The sequence below is a fragment of the Symphalangus syndactylus genome, chromosome 16, assembly GCF_028878055.3.
Source record: "Symphalangus syndactylus isolate Jambi chromosome 16, NHGRI_mSymSyn1-v2.1_pri, whole genome shotgun sequence".
NCBI lineage: Eukaryota > Metazoa > Chordata > Mammalia > Primates > Hylobatidae > Symphalangus > Symphalangus syndactylus.
Genome location: NC_072438.2, coordinates 22753299 through 22767229, shown reverse-complemented (window position 1 = coordinate 22767229; position 13931 = coordinate 22753299). Strand labels below are relative to the sequence as shown.

The 13931-nt window shown below is 37.3% G+C and overlaps 1 long non-coding RNA gene across 5 annotated transcripts in view; it reads left to right on the top strand.

Moving 5' to 3' along the window:
* Nucleotides 1–13931, top strand: part of LOC134732717 (uncharacterized) — a 68206-nt gene that overhangs the window by 19599 nt on the left and 34676 nt on the right. For 2 of the 5 annotated variants that reach the window (XR_010116168.1, XR_010116169.1), the window contains exon 3: nucleotides 8779–8844. The exons of the other annotated variants lie outside the window; for them this stretch is intronic. This is a non-coding gene — a long non-coding RNA (uncharacterized lncRNA). The remainder of the gene's footprint in view (nucleotides 1–8778; nucleotides 8845–13931) is intronic. 5 annotated transcript variants of the gene reach the window in all.

Genomic DNA, 13931 nt, shown 5'->3' with positions numbered 1-13931 from the left:
AAATCCATGTGAAAGAACAGTAAGTCTTGAAGAATTTATTAAGCAGGGCAAATGATGTGCAGTTGGTGGCATTTGAGCTGTACATTGAAGGATAAGGGAGAAGATGAGTGGATGGATAGGTGGCAGGTGGAACATTTGAGAGAGTATAACCAACAAGAGCAAAAGTGGAGAGTAATGGAAGGTGCACAGGCCATCTGGAAAAGGACACTGAGTGTGCTTTGTGTTGAGATCTGGGAAGTTGAGAATAAGAGCGGAAAGGAGCCTCAGACATACGTTAAGAGTGCTGCAGGCCCAAGACGACGCTGTTCCGCAAGCAAAGGCAAGCTACCAAAACTTTTCTTAGAGGGTGTGTTGTTGACAGATAGAAATTTTTAGAACCCCCCCAAGGGGGCTGAATGGGGAATGGGTTGCAGATAAGGAGATTGAAACTGGAGGCACTGAGATACTTAGGAGGTGGCTGCAATAGTTAAGGTGAATATAGTAGATGTGTACAGGGGTTGAGGAGTGGGCATGTTTCCCTGATGTAATTGTCATAGTTTGGCAATTATTAGGTTTGAGGGGTTAGTTGAAAGAGGTACAGGTTCAGGAGTGGGGAGAAAGAGTAAACTAAGTGGAGATATCAGAGAGTAAGAGTAGGGTTTTGGTCTATGGATCTTGGTTTTTGTTGGTGTGCAGTTGATAGCTGAGGCCATGAAAGTGTATTGGATTATCAGCCAAACTTACCTAGGGAAAGCAGGAAAACAGAATAAGGGCAAAAGGGCAGAGGAGGGAGTTAGGGATGAATCTGTACCTTGTACTTTGCCTCATTTTATCTCTGTCACAGCACTTGTTTACCTGAGTGTCCACTCTTCACAAGTTTGTGAGATCTCCAAAGATGAATAGGAGCTAGATCTTATCCGTTCTTTGGAATCCTCAAAGCTGCACTATACTCAAAAGGTAGCCACTTAAAGAAGTACTCACTGGATCATACCCTTATTTTCTAAGTTTTAGTCATTGTTCTAAGTGCCACATAGGTGCCATTCCACTTCACATTTCATAATAGCTTTATAAATTGATGCTATTATTAGCCCCATTTTACAGATAAGGAAACTGAAGCATGAACTCATTCAAGGACACAGTCAATGACTAAGAGCCTGGATTTAAACACAGACAGTCTAAAACCAGAGGTCACTGAGGACTAAAGCCTAAGCTATGGAATGAGCAGGATCAGAGTTACTTCTGTTTAGTACTTTGCAGCTTAGAATTGCTTTCGTAAGCAATTCCAGTATCCTCAAAGTAACTTTGTAAGATGGAGGGAGGGGGTAATACTATTATCTACTTTTGATTTGTGAGTGAATGAAAGCTAAAGTCAAGTATATTCATGAAGACACACAGTAAGTGGCAAAATCACCACTGTCTTCTGAGTTACATTTCTGTGTTCTGTTCACTCCATCTTGTTTCCTGTGAATCCAGTTGTCTGCCCTATTGCTCAACAAGATAAAATGTCTGGGCTGGTGGCTGGAGGCTGGAGGAAGAATCTGGAGAGAGAGAGAGACTGTGGAAAAGGCATAGAAAGACCTTTGACATAGCAGAACATATTTCTTTGAGGGACTTAGGAACTTCATTCTGGTAAGACTACAAGATATGAAACTTGTGAATTCTAACATAGTCTCTTATTAATAATCAAGAATGTTTGAAATTTAGGTACAAACTATATAGAAATGATTGGTTTGTTGGTTGTAAATGTAAACAGAGATAATTTACTAACTTGTTATTTCTTCATCCTTGCTGAGGACATACCGTAACTTTTCCTTAGGCATAACATCAGGGGCCCCCTAGACTGTCTAAAGGCTTCAGTCTCTTTGCAGCCTTCTGTAGTTCATTTACTGAGGAGGATAAGATTTACCTTCTTCATTGGAGAATGGAAACAGGAATGATGGATTCTCAACTTCTATAGGCATTTGTTTTACCTAATCCTCTACCACATATAGATTTTTTTTTTCTGATGGCTAGTCTCTTAGCTAGGATCAACTCACAAAAGATTTCAAAGGAACTGAAAATGAGATTGATAATAAGCTTTATACTTGTGTTCAGCTCATTTTAGTTCAGAAAAAAATGTTCCCGTATATCTGACAGATACTGCCTTATTTGAAATTTACAAATCTTAGGCAAGGTTGTCCTGCCATTTCTCTGCCATTACACAAGATTAGTTATCCTGCCAAGTTTCACTATTGCTAATATAGACTCTGAAGCAACAAATATTACAAAGGATTTATAGAGGAGAAATCTGTTTTGTAAGTTAAATGTAGACTTGTTTATTCGTATGAATGGTGAAAGTATATTCTCTCTATGGCCAATATATTTAGGCCCTTAACTTATAAAATAAGCAATGTTATAGAAATTAAAACAGAGATACCTACATTCTTCTTGTTTAGGGAAGTAGGGAAGGAAGGAAGAAAATTCAGTGATTCTTTCTTCTAATAGTCACATTTATAATATTAACTATTAACAATTTATAATATAAACTATTAACATTTATGTAGTTCTCTCCATGTGCAAGGCATTCATTATTCTGAACATTCAGTACTCTTTTCAAATCCGTGATAAATATTACTATTGTCTTCATTTCAAAGGCAAGTGAACTAAGGCACAGAGGTGTTAGGCAGCTTGCCTGAAACCACAGAGCTAATAGTAGGAACAGTATCCCAGAGTTCCTGCCCTTAATTTACTGTGCTGAAATTGTCGTGGGTCTCATGATTTTGTCTCCACTAAACTGGAGAAGACTTCCGAGAGGTGGTGACAGTTTAGAAGATCTTTGTTTTTTGTGAGGATATGTGGTGTTTGGTTTTCTTATTTTTTGGTTTATTTGTTTGTTTGTTTGTTTATTTTTGAGACAGGGTCTTCCTTTGTCACCCGGGATGGAGTGCAGTGCTGTAATCTCAGTTCACAGCAGCCTCCACCTTCCAGGCTCAAGTGATCCTGTCACCTCAGCCTCCTGAGTGAAGATCTTTGAAAGATGAGAGTTAATTTATAAGAATGGAAATCTAGAGAATTTCAGTGTTTGAAAGTAAACTTCTGATTCTTACTGAAATCCGTAACAGTGCTTCTCCATGAAGCAGAGATATGATGCTGCATTAACTTTATGAGAAGCTGATTGCTGAGTGTCAGCATGGCTTTTCTGTTGATCTTATTGAAACCAGGGGCCACAGATTTTCATTTATACATTCATGCTCATTGTTAGTGGCCCTCCTCTAGGTCATACACTCTACAAATGGATGTTGTTTCTTTTCTCCTCCCCTCCCTTCCTTCCATTCTCTAAGTCAATGAAATCAGTTAAACAAGCCAGGCCGTATGCCAGGGGCTGATGAGTAAATAAATAAATAAATGAATAAGACACGTGCCTGGCCTTTAAGGAGGCTCAATGATTTTTTTTTCTTTTTTTTTTTATTTGAGACAGAGTCTTGCTCTGTCGCCCAGGCTAGAGTGCGGTGGCGCGATCTTGGCCCACTGCAAGCTCCGCCTCCCGGGTTCACGCCATTCTCCTGTCTCAGCCTCCCAAGTAGCTGGGACTGCAGGCTCCTGCCACCATGCCCGGCTATTTTTTTGTATTTTTTAGTAGAGGCAGGGTTCCACCGTGTTAGCCAGTATGGTCTGTATCTCCTGACCTCGTGATCTGCCCGACTCAGCATCCCAAAGTACTGGGATTACAGGTGTGAGCCACCGCACGGCCTCAATGATGGTTTTAAATGGCCCTCTGTTCATGGTGTAAGTAGGTAAAAAAGAGGGAATTGTTACTTCAACCTGGGGCATTGGGGAAAGGCTTCAATGGAAAAGCTTAGTACTTGAGTTAAAAATCTTAAAAGATGTATAGGTTGGGGGTGAAATAGTCAGAGGGAAATAGGAAGAACATTCTAGGAGGAGGTATCGGCAAGAATAGCCAAGCCTTGGAGGAGACAAATAGTAGGACATGTTATGGAAAGGGAAGAGGGTGTTGCCTAGATGGAGCAAGGGAGTGAGGTGAGGCCGTTTGAGCAAGGCTGGAGAAGTAGGGGAAGTCAAGCCAGTCGAGACAGAGGGGTTCATCACTCAAAATCCACTTCCAGGACCTGCACCCAACACAGGACCTGTATATTGGTTGCATAATTTGAACATTCCCAGCAGTTTGTCCTGTAGTATCTGAGATTCAGGGCTTCGGGGATGCTGGATACTTTTACTAACATATTCTATGATGTTTTATATAGGTCCTGGCAGGATTAACATTATTGTTTTCTATGATGACAAATAACTAATATGAAATGAGGATCAGTTTGATCTTTCATATAAGGTCTAGAGAATGTTTCTTCACAGTTACCCCAGACCTTTGGTATAGCATCTGTTTTTCAGTTCTAATGCAAAAGTATTTTACTGAGTTTGAATATTAGTGACTAGTAATATTCACTCCATATACCTATTTTCATCAAATTTCTTTTTTTTGACTTTTAAGTTCAGGAGTACATGTACATGTTTGTTACATAGGTTAACTCATGTCATGGGGGTTTGTTGTATAGATTATTTCAGAGGTATTAAGCCTAGTACCTATTAGCTATTTTTCCTGATCTTCTCCCTCCTCCCACCCTCCACTCTCCAGTAGGTGCAGGAGTCTGTTGTTCCCCTCTATGTGTCCATGTGTTCTCATCATTTAGCTCCCAACTATAAGTGATGATATGTGGCATTTGGTTTTCTCTGCCTGCATTAGTTTGCTAAGGATAATGGCCTCTAGCTCCATCCATGTTCCTGCAAAGGACATGATCTCATTTTTTTATGTCTGCATAGTATTTCATGGTAGCCTACCATTGATGGGCAGTTAGGTTGATTCCATGTCTTTGTTGTTGTGAATAGTGCTGCAGTGAACATACACGTGCATGTGCCTTTATGATAGAACGACTTACATTCTTTTGGGTATATACCCAGTAATGGGATTTCTGGGTCTAATGGTAGTTCTGTTTTTAGCTCTTTGAGGAATTGCCATACTGCTTTCCACAATGGTTGAACCTAATTTACATTCCCAGCGACAGTTGCATTAAATTTCCCAAAACATAAATATGTAGTACTTGTGATATGCCAGACAATGTTATATGCATTTTACTAACAGTGCAATGAGAGATAGGCATCTTCATTATTCCTAGTTGATAAATGAGGAAACAGAAGTTGAGTAACTTGCCCAAAGTTATAAGCTAGTGGGAGGTGGTAATTGTGCACAGGCAACTTACACCAGAGATCTTAGGCCTGATTATTATTTATCTACTCTTCCAATTTATGTATTTTTTTCAAAATAAATCACTGGACAGATTTTTAAATTCTTTTCACCACTTGTTTAATAGACATAACACTATATTATATTAATATAATTCACATATAAAAACATTACATTCCCATATGTGATACATGATAGTTATTATAGATCAGTAGTTCTCAACCCTGGATATGCATTGAAATCATAAAGTGAGGGAGGTTTTTGTTTGTTTTTGTTTTGTTTTGTTTTGAGACAAGGTCTCATTCTATTGCCCAGGCTGGAGTGCAGTGGCACGAACAAGGCTCATTGCTGCCTCGATCTCCTGGGCTCAAGCAATCCTCCTGCCTTAGCCTCCCAAATAGCTGGGACTTTAGGTGCACTCCACCATGCCTGGCTAATTGTTTAAATTTTTTGTACAGACAAGGCCTCATCATGTTGCCCAGGCTGGTCTCGACTTTTGGGCTCAAGCAGTCCTCCTGCCTTGGCCTCCCAAATCGCTGGGATTACAGGTGTGAGCCACTGAACCTGGCCCATGTGATGAATTTTTTTAAAAAATTGTATTGGCTTAAGCCCCACCTCCAGAGATTCAGACATAATTGCTTTAGGTGAAGCCTGGACATCAGTATTTTAAAAACTCCCCAGGTGATTCTAATATTCAACTGGGGTTGAGAACCACTGCACAGACCAATCATTTATGGTTTACTTCAGGCACTGTACTATGTATTTTACACACATTATTGTCATTTCACGTGACAACATGATTAGATAGGGCATAATTATTGGTGTTTTACAAATGTGGAAATTGAGGAACCAAGGGGTTATATATAATTTGCCAAGTTCACACAGCTAGTAAATTGCAGAGACAATGTATGAGGTAAAACCACATTTTCTTAGTTGTAACTAACATGCATAAAAATTAATCTGTGCCATAAATTAATTTATCAGCATTCTGGAATATATTTATTTGTATATACATGCTAAAACTCTTAAAATCTGAATAATTTAACCAATTTTCTATTCGGTCTGTTAAAAATACCTTTGAAACTAAATTATATATCTATTTCTATTATATACAATACAATATATATTTTATATTATGTAATATATTATTATATATGCCATGTATTTCTAATATTAACCTTTTCATTTCATCTTTTGTACTTCTGCATATGAATATGTAAAACATTCTAAATGAGCTTTCAAATACATGAGTAACTTTTAACAACTACTGGTTGTTAATATTTCTATTGAGAAGAAAATAATATAAAAGCCATTTATCCTTAGTGAAAAAAACTTAGGTTACACTGTGTGAAGAGTGTCCTAACCACAAGCAGCATCCAATAGCTAACATTGTTTTTGAGCACGTGTTTGCTACTATGCCGAGTAGAGTATCTGCTGCTTTCTATGTATTATTTCATTTAATATATTCAATACATTAACTCACCTCACCTCATCTCTATATTTAAAACTTCCACGTTTGCATATCTATCTCAGGACTCCCTTCTGAGGTATGAACTGCTTATTCAACTACCTACTTGATGTCTCTTCTCTCAGATGTTTGAGAGGTGCCTCAAATATAATGTGTCCAAAATGAAGCTCTCAGTTTTCCTTCATTTTTTTTTGTTTCCTCAGTCTTTTCCATCTCAGTAAATGGTTCACCATCTACCCAGTGGCTTCATGCCAGAGACTTAGGACACATATTACATTTTTCTTCCTTACCTTCCAAAATGATCTTGTTGGTTTTATTTCTAAAGTGTATCTCAAATCCATCCATTTCTTTCTATTGCCACCGCCACCACTATAGTCCTATCCATCAATATCTCTTGACAGAACCTTACTATAACCTCCTAACTCGTTCCCTTGTTTCCACTCCTGTTCTCTTATAATTCATTCTTTACCCAGTAGCCAGTGTTGCATCCAGCTCATCATTTATTTTTTTAAAGTCATCCAGTGGTTTCCTTGGCCTAGCCTACAAGGCCCTGTATCTTCTACCATCAACTCAACCCCTCACGCACCATGCTCAACTATCCTGGTCCTTCAGTTCTTCAAACACTCCAAACTTTGCTCTGACTTAGAGTTTCTGTGCTTGCTGCTGCCTTGACCCAGCTGACTCTTCTCCCAACTGCATGGCTGGCTCCTCATCTTTCAAATTTCATCTAAGATATATTTCCTCCTAGAGACCTTCATGGGCTGACCTCTCTAAAGTGTCCTCCTTCTCAGGCCATCTTTTATTTCCTCAGAAGCATTGCTCACCAATATGTAAGATTTAATTCATTTATTTATTTTATTGTCTATTTCATTTGAATATGAGATCCATGATACACTCAGATATGCCCTGTTTGACTTATCCCCAGCTAGTTACTTAGCATGTAGCACAAAATATGCTCACAATAGAAGATATTTTAGTTCTATGTTAAATGAATATAAATGTCATGAATCTTTAATATGCAATAAAAACATAATAATCTCTCCCTGAGATTTTAAGAGAAAAAGCTAGACTAATGGTTCCCAAATTCTATTTTATGTAGTAATAAAATAAGAGGGAAAAAAAGCAAGAGCGAAAATTATGTTGTGAAGATTCTGCTATTGTTGTTAAGTATGTCTAGTTATAAACAAGAAAATCGCTACACTTTCTATGTCTGCCATCGTTGTACCAGACAGAATGGTGGAGAGCTAAAAGCATTCTAGGCCAAAGATTGCATCTATAAAGGCACAAAAATTGAGATAGTATGGTGGCTTGGAGTAAAATCAGTAAGTATAGTTGGAAGAAAGTGACCAATAACAAGTTTGAACAAGTTGACAGGTTTAGATGATGGAGAGTTTTATATACATGCAAAAGCATTTGGACTTAACTCTGTAGGGAGTGTGAAGCTCTATAGCATAAAACAGCTTTCAATGGGAAAATGATGTGGTCCAATTTGTATTAAAAAATTATTTTGTGGCCAATATGGCAAATGGTTTGGAGGGAGATGAGATACAAATCAGAGAATCCAGTCAGAAGGCTGTCGGAATAACCCAAGAGCGAGATGGCAGGTCAGGTTTGAAATGAGGAGATGACATTGAGGATGAAGGTGAAGAAACTGGTCTTTGCTATTAGCAAAATAGCAAAAATTCTTGGAATGATTTCCATGAGGTTCCAATTGAATACTGTTTCCAGTTCTGGCTTATATCTTCTACCTATGAGATTTCAAATAAATTTCCATGTTGCATATCAGTTGGCCTCATATCTTCCTTTTTTTTTTGCAAATATATCTTAAAGAAAACCATTACACTATAGAGCATTCATTGTGAGGATTAAAAGAAGAAATGGATGTGAAAGCACTTTTAAAGTACTATACAAATGGAAGCTATTTTTATTACCAGTAAGTCAATTTAGTTTACAAAGAGAAAAATCACTTTCTAGCATGTAAGCTCTGGTAAGCAAACTCCCTAGGCAAAATGAATCATTCTTATAAGCATAGCACTTTTTTGTACTTCTATCATAACACCTCCATTAATTATAAATTGTTTATGCATTTTTTTCATAGTGTAAATCTTTTGGAGGCAGAGACAGAGGAGTCTTATGAATCATGCACCCTGGTTTGTGGTAGACAGTAAGTGGTCAGCAAATGTTAATTGCATGCATGAGTGAATGATTAGTTCACAGGAAAGGATAAAGCCAGGTAGCAGGGAGCTGGTGCAGACATCAGAGATTAAATAAATAATAGGGCAAACATGTTAAAGTGAAAAGATTTAGTGTTATTAATGATCATATATTCCATTTTAGTCTTCAAGATATGTATAGTGTATGTAGTGTATATACTGGTATATATATATATGTCTTGATATATATATATATATATATTGTAGACTGTACAAGATATATATATCTTGTAGACTGTACTATAAGACTGAATGCCAAAATACTCTATCAATTTGCTGTATGTAAAGTTATTTTGTAATACTAATAATTAAAAATCCTTTTGTAGTATTGTATTTGTTTATCCATTCATTCAGCAAATCTGTTTCCAATGCCTGTTAAATACAAAGCACTGTGTGGACATGTTCCTATTCTCAAGACATTTGCTATACAGTAGGAAGGAGAGGAGGGCCTGCTCTTTGCCAAACACTGTCCTAGGAGTTTTGCACACTCCATTGAGTATTCTCTATATTTTTTAACAGCCCTCAGAGGTAAGAATTATTACACCCATATTACAAATAAGAAAATTCAACACATGGACACAGGGAGGGGAACATCACACACCGGGGCCTGTTGGGGTGTTGGGGGCTAGGGGAAGGATAACATTAGGAGAAATACCTAAGGTAGATGGCGGGTTGATGGGTGAAGCAAACCACCATGGCACTTGTATACCTATGTAACAAACCTGCATGTTCTGCACATGTATCCTAGAACTTTAAGTATAATAAAAATAATAAATAAAATAAGAAACCTCAGCTAAGAGAATATTATTAATTTCGCTGAGACCACAGAGCTAGGAAGAGGCAGAGGCAGGTCGATTGCTAACAAGGAAGAGCATCAAGGATTATTTCTTCTTCAGAGTCTGGATCCATTGCAGCCATTTTGAAATTAACAAATAATAAGGGAAGGCCAACAAGGACAGATTAAAAGTATAATGAATCATAACAAGAGCTTCATCCTCCTGGAATTATTGGTTTAGTAGTACGATTTAGGAAAATGAATACAATCATAAGGTGGGATCTTAACCAAAGATGGTCAAATCGTTGGGGGAAACAGCTCGCAGAAAGTGAGCAGCATGTAGGTGTGATATGAAAGTGTTCTGGGCTTGGAGGGCCAGAAGATCACTATTTACGACATCACTGCAGTTCTGGTTGTGTGGTAGTGGGAAAGACACTGAAATTTCTTGACCTCACCGCCCTAATTTGTTAAATATAAGAAATAATAGAGCTTTCTACCTTATTTTAAGAATTAATGGGTGGATGTATGGGAAAGCAGTTTCTAAAATGTGTTACAAATTTATGATTAAGAAAGCCAATTTCACAGAACAAATTTTTGGTATAAGAGCCATCAAATAAAAGAAAGTATAAAGAAGTGACTTATACATTCTTATCTCTAGTAACGTGGTGTCTGTTACACAGTAAGTGCTTAATAAATACTTGGAGCTTAGCTCCTGAATGACTGAAAGACACAAGAGAAAATCAGATTCTCTCTCTTCAAGTGAGTGGGAAGACATGTTACGCCCAACTTCTTGTAACCTATTCAACACACAAAACAGTTGTCAATAAATATTAGTTATAATCTAAAGTGCTGATTAAATTGGATCTTCTTTGTCCATTTGGTTAAGATACATATGTACTTATGTGTTGCAGAGAGGTATGTACATGACTGTGTGTCTGTGTCTAAAAGAATATACTTGGGAGTTCTGGTGAACTGTCCTCATTTGTTTGGTTCTGTTAAGTATCTAATTCCTTTCTATTGGTGAGGGTTGGAAGCATGGAGCACAATTGGGGTCTAGAGTAGTACCATATACTTTCCATGAATACTTATATTTCAGCAGGTATTATAGACACTCGTTAAAGGGATAAAGCTTAAGCCTGGTAATGCTATACACTAGCCAGAGAGAGAATTTATTTGAAGAAGGCTGGTTTACTTAGCACCATCAAACCACATATTCGTAGTTACCAATCTGCCTACCAAAAATACCTTTAAATTAGATAGGTGGGTATACATACACATGCCTTTGCTAAGAATTTGGCCAGTACTCACCTACAAATCTTAATCTTGTAAGGAATAGCAACAGTAAGATTACTAAACATTATACGAAGTCTTTCAACATTTCATTCAATGCCATTTAAATGTGTTTTTATAATAAGATATTATTAAGAATAAATGTTTAGAACCTCTGCCTCCTTGAAGGTAGAGTAGATTATTTGCCTCTCTTCCTCCCACTAAGGACAACGAATAACCCTGAATATTATATACAAAACAAAAATCTAAAAATCCAAAAGGTAAAGAAAAGAAGGATAACTGTCTAGGCATCTTGGAACCCAAGGGACAGTAAGGCCCTTTGGTTTCCTTTTTGCCTTGTATATCCCAGAATTGGAGGTGGAGAAACTAGAACTCTGTAAATGCTAACATGTTCAAACAAACAAAGCCTCAACAAAAGCCTGCTCTCTGTAGTCAAACAAACAAACAAACAAAACAGAAAAAGGGCAGTCTAGCAGCACAGAAACTTTAGACAATAGCCATCCTATTCCAGCCAAATACTACAGAAAAAAAAAAAATGTGGCCCGGCTATCAGCTATGCCAGCAAAGACCAAGTGGGTAGCCTAGAGCTCCACCCTTGCTAGGCTGTAACAAAGTGTTTCTCCCCAACACCCTAAACATACCTGGATGGTGTTAGATGGTGCTGGATGGTGTTAGAGGAGGCCGAGTAGAAAGCTAGTACTTTCATTCTTGCCGAGAAATAATGAAGACCCCCACTCACAATGTCAGTGGAGACCACATGTGAACCTGGACCTCCACCTGCACCCTGCAGTAATTAGGTTCTACTCCCTCCCGCTACTGAACCGACGTCAGAAGATACCTAATGGAGAGTCTGGACTTTTGCTAGTGTTCAGTGGTAATGAGGCCATAAAATCCCTGTGGTGACATTGGAGGACATGTGGGGAGCAGTAATGAGTCATTTGCACTTTTATTCAGGGTAGTATCAGGGGAGGACTAGTTGGGAGCTGAGACTCCCACTTCCTCTCAATAGTGACATGGATCCCCCTGTTCTCAGGTATCAACAGGGGCCAAGTGAGGAACCTGGACTTCTATCTCTACCTGGAAGTAATGAGTCAATATCCCCTTCTGCTGTTGCCAGAGTGATATCATAGATACCTAACAAAACTATAAAGTTAAAATAAAATCTGGAGTTTCTTAACAAAATACCCAAAATGTCCAGGTTCCAGGCAAAAGTGATTCATCAAACCAAGAACCAGGACGATCTCTCTTGAATGAATAATAACAATGAATGCCAACTCTGAGAACACAGAGATGTTAAGATTTGAGGAGTTTTCAACCATTATTTTTTCAGCTCTCCCTTTTTTCTCCTTCCCATATTCCTATGACATGAATGTCAGAACTTTTATTTTACTCATAAAGGTCCCTAAGTCTCTCTTTTTTTTCAGTATGTTAAGATTGCATAATTTTCATTGTTCTCTCTTTCGGTGTACTGATTATCTTTCCTGACCCATTTATCTGAAAAAGAAAGTTAAAGCAGCTATTATAAAAGATGCTTCAATGAGCAATTATAACATGCTTGAAACAAAGGAAAAAAAATAGTCTCAGCAAAGAAGTAGAAGCTGTAAATAAACTCAGATTTTAGAACAGAAAATGCAATAACAAATAAAAAAATTCAGTGGATGGACTCAACAGCTGAATGGAAGGAACAGAAAAGAATCAGTAAACTGAAAGAAAGAATAATAGAAATTATCCAATCTGAACAATAGAAAATAAACTTAAAAATTGAACAGATACTGAGGACTTATGTGACTATATCAAAAGAACTAATATTCATATCACAAGACTACTGGAACCAACAGGATGTAATCAATATTTACAGAACAATCAACAACAGAATACAGATTTTTTCAAGCACCTATGGAACATATGCCAAGTTAAATCATATTCTGAGTCATAAAAAGAACAACAACAAACTTATAACAATTAAAATCATCCAGAGCATGTTCTGTGACTACAGTGAAATCAAACTAGAAATTATTTTAAAAAATAACAGTAAAACCTCCAATCACTTAAAAACTAGAGAATTTACTTCTAAATAACCTTTGAGTCAAAGAAGAACTCTCAAGGGAAATAAAAAAAATACATTGAACTGAATGAAAATGAAAATAATACATGTCAGAATTTGTGGGATGCAGCTAAAGTGGTACTGAGAGAAAAATCTATAGCACTAAATGCTTACATTGGAACACAGGACACATTTCAAATTAATAGTCTTAGCTTCCACCTCAAAAAACTAAAAGAAGAATAAATAAAATAGAGCAGGCAGAAGAAAGGAAATAATAAAGATAAGAGTAGAAATTAACAAAATTAAAAATAGAAAAAGAGAAAAAGAAACAGTTGGTTCTTGTGAATTTCTAGTAAGAGTGACAAGGAAAAAAAAAAGAGAAGATGCAATTTACCAATATAAAAAAATGAAGCAACTGATATCATCACAAGCCCTGAAGACATTAGATAATAAGTGAATATACGAACAACTCCACATACAAACATTTGATAACAAATAAAATGGACCAATTCCTCAAAAAGCAAACCCTCAACACACTCAATGAGAAATAGATAATTTTTATAGCCCAACAACTCACAAAAATTGAATTTGTAACTTTAAAACTCTTTGATCCCCACCCAAATCTCATTGAATTGTAATCTCTAATGTTGGGGGAGGAACCGGGTGGGAGTCTATTAGATCATGGGGAGGGGAGGATTTCCCCCTTGCTGTTCTCATGATAGTGAGTTCTCATGAGATCTGGTTGTTTGAAAATGTGTAGCACTTCCCCCTTCTCTCGCTCTCTCTTCCTCCTGCTCCTACATGTGAGGATGTGTTTGCTTCCCCTTGCCTTCTACCATAATTGTAAGTTTCCTTAGGTCTTCAAGCCATGCGTCCTGTACAGCCTATGGAATTGTGAGTCAATTAAACCTCTTTTCTTCATAAATTAC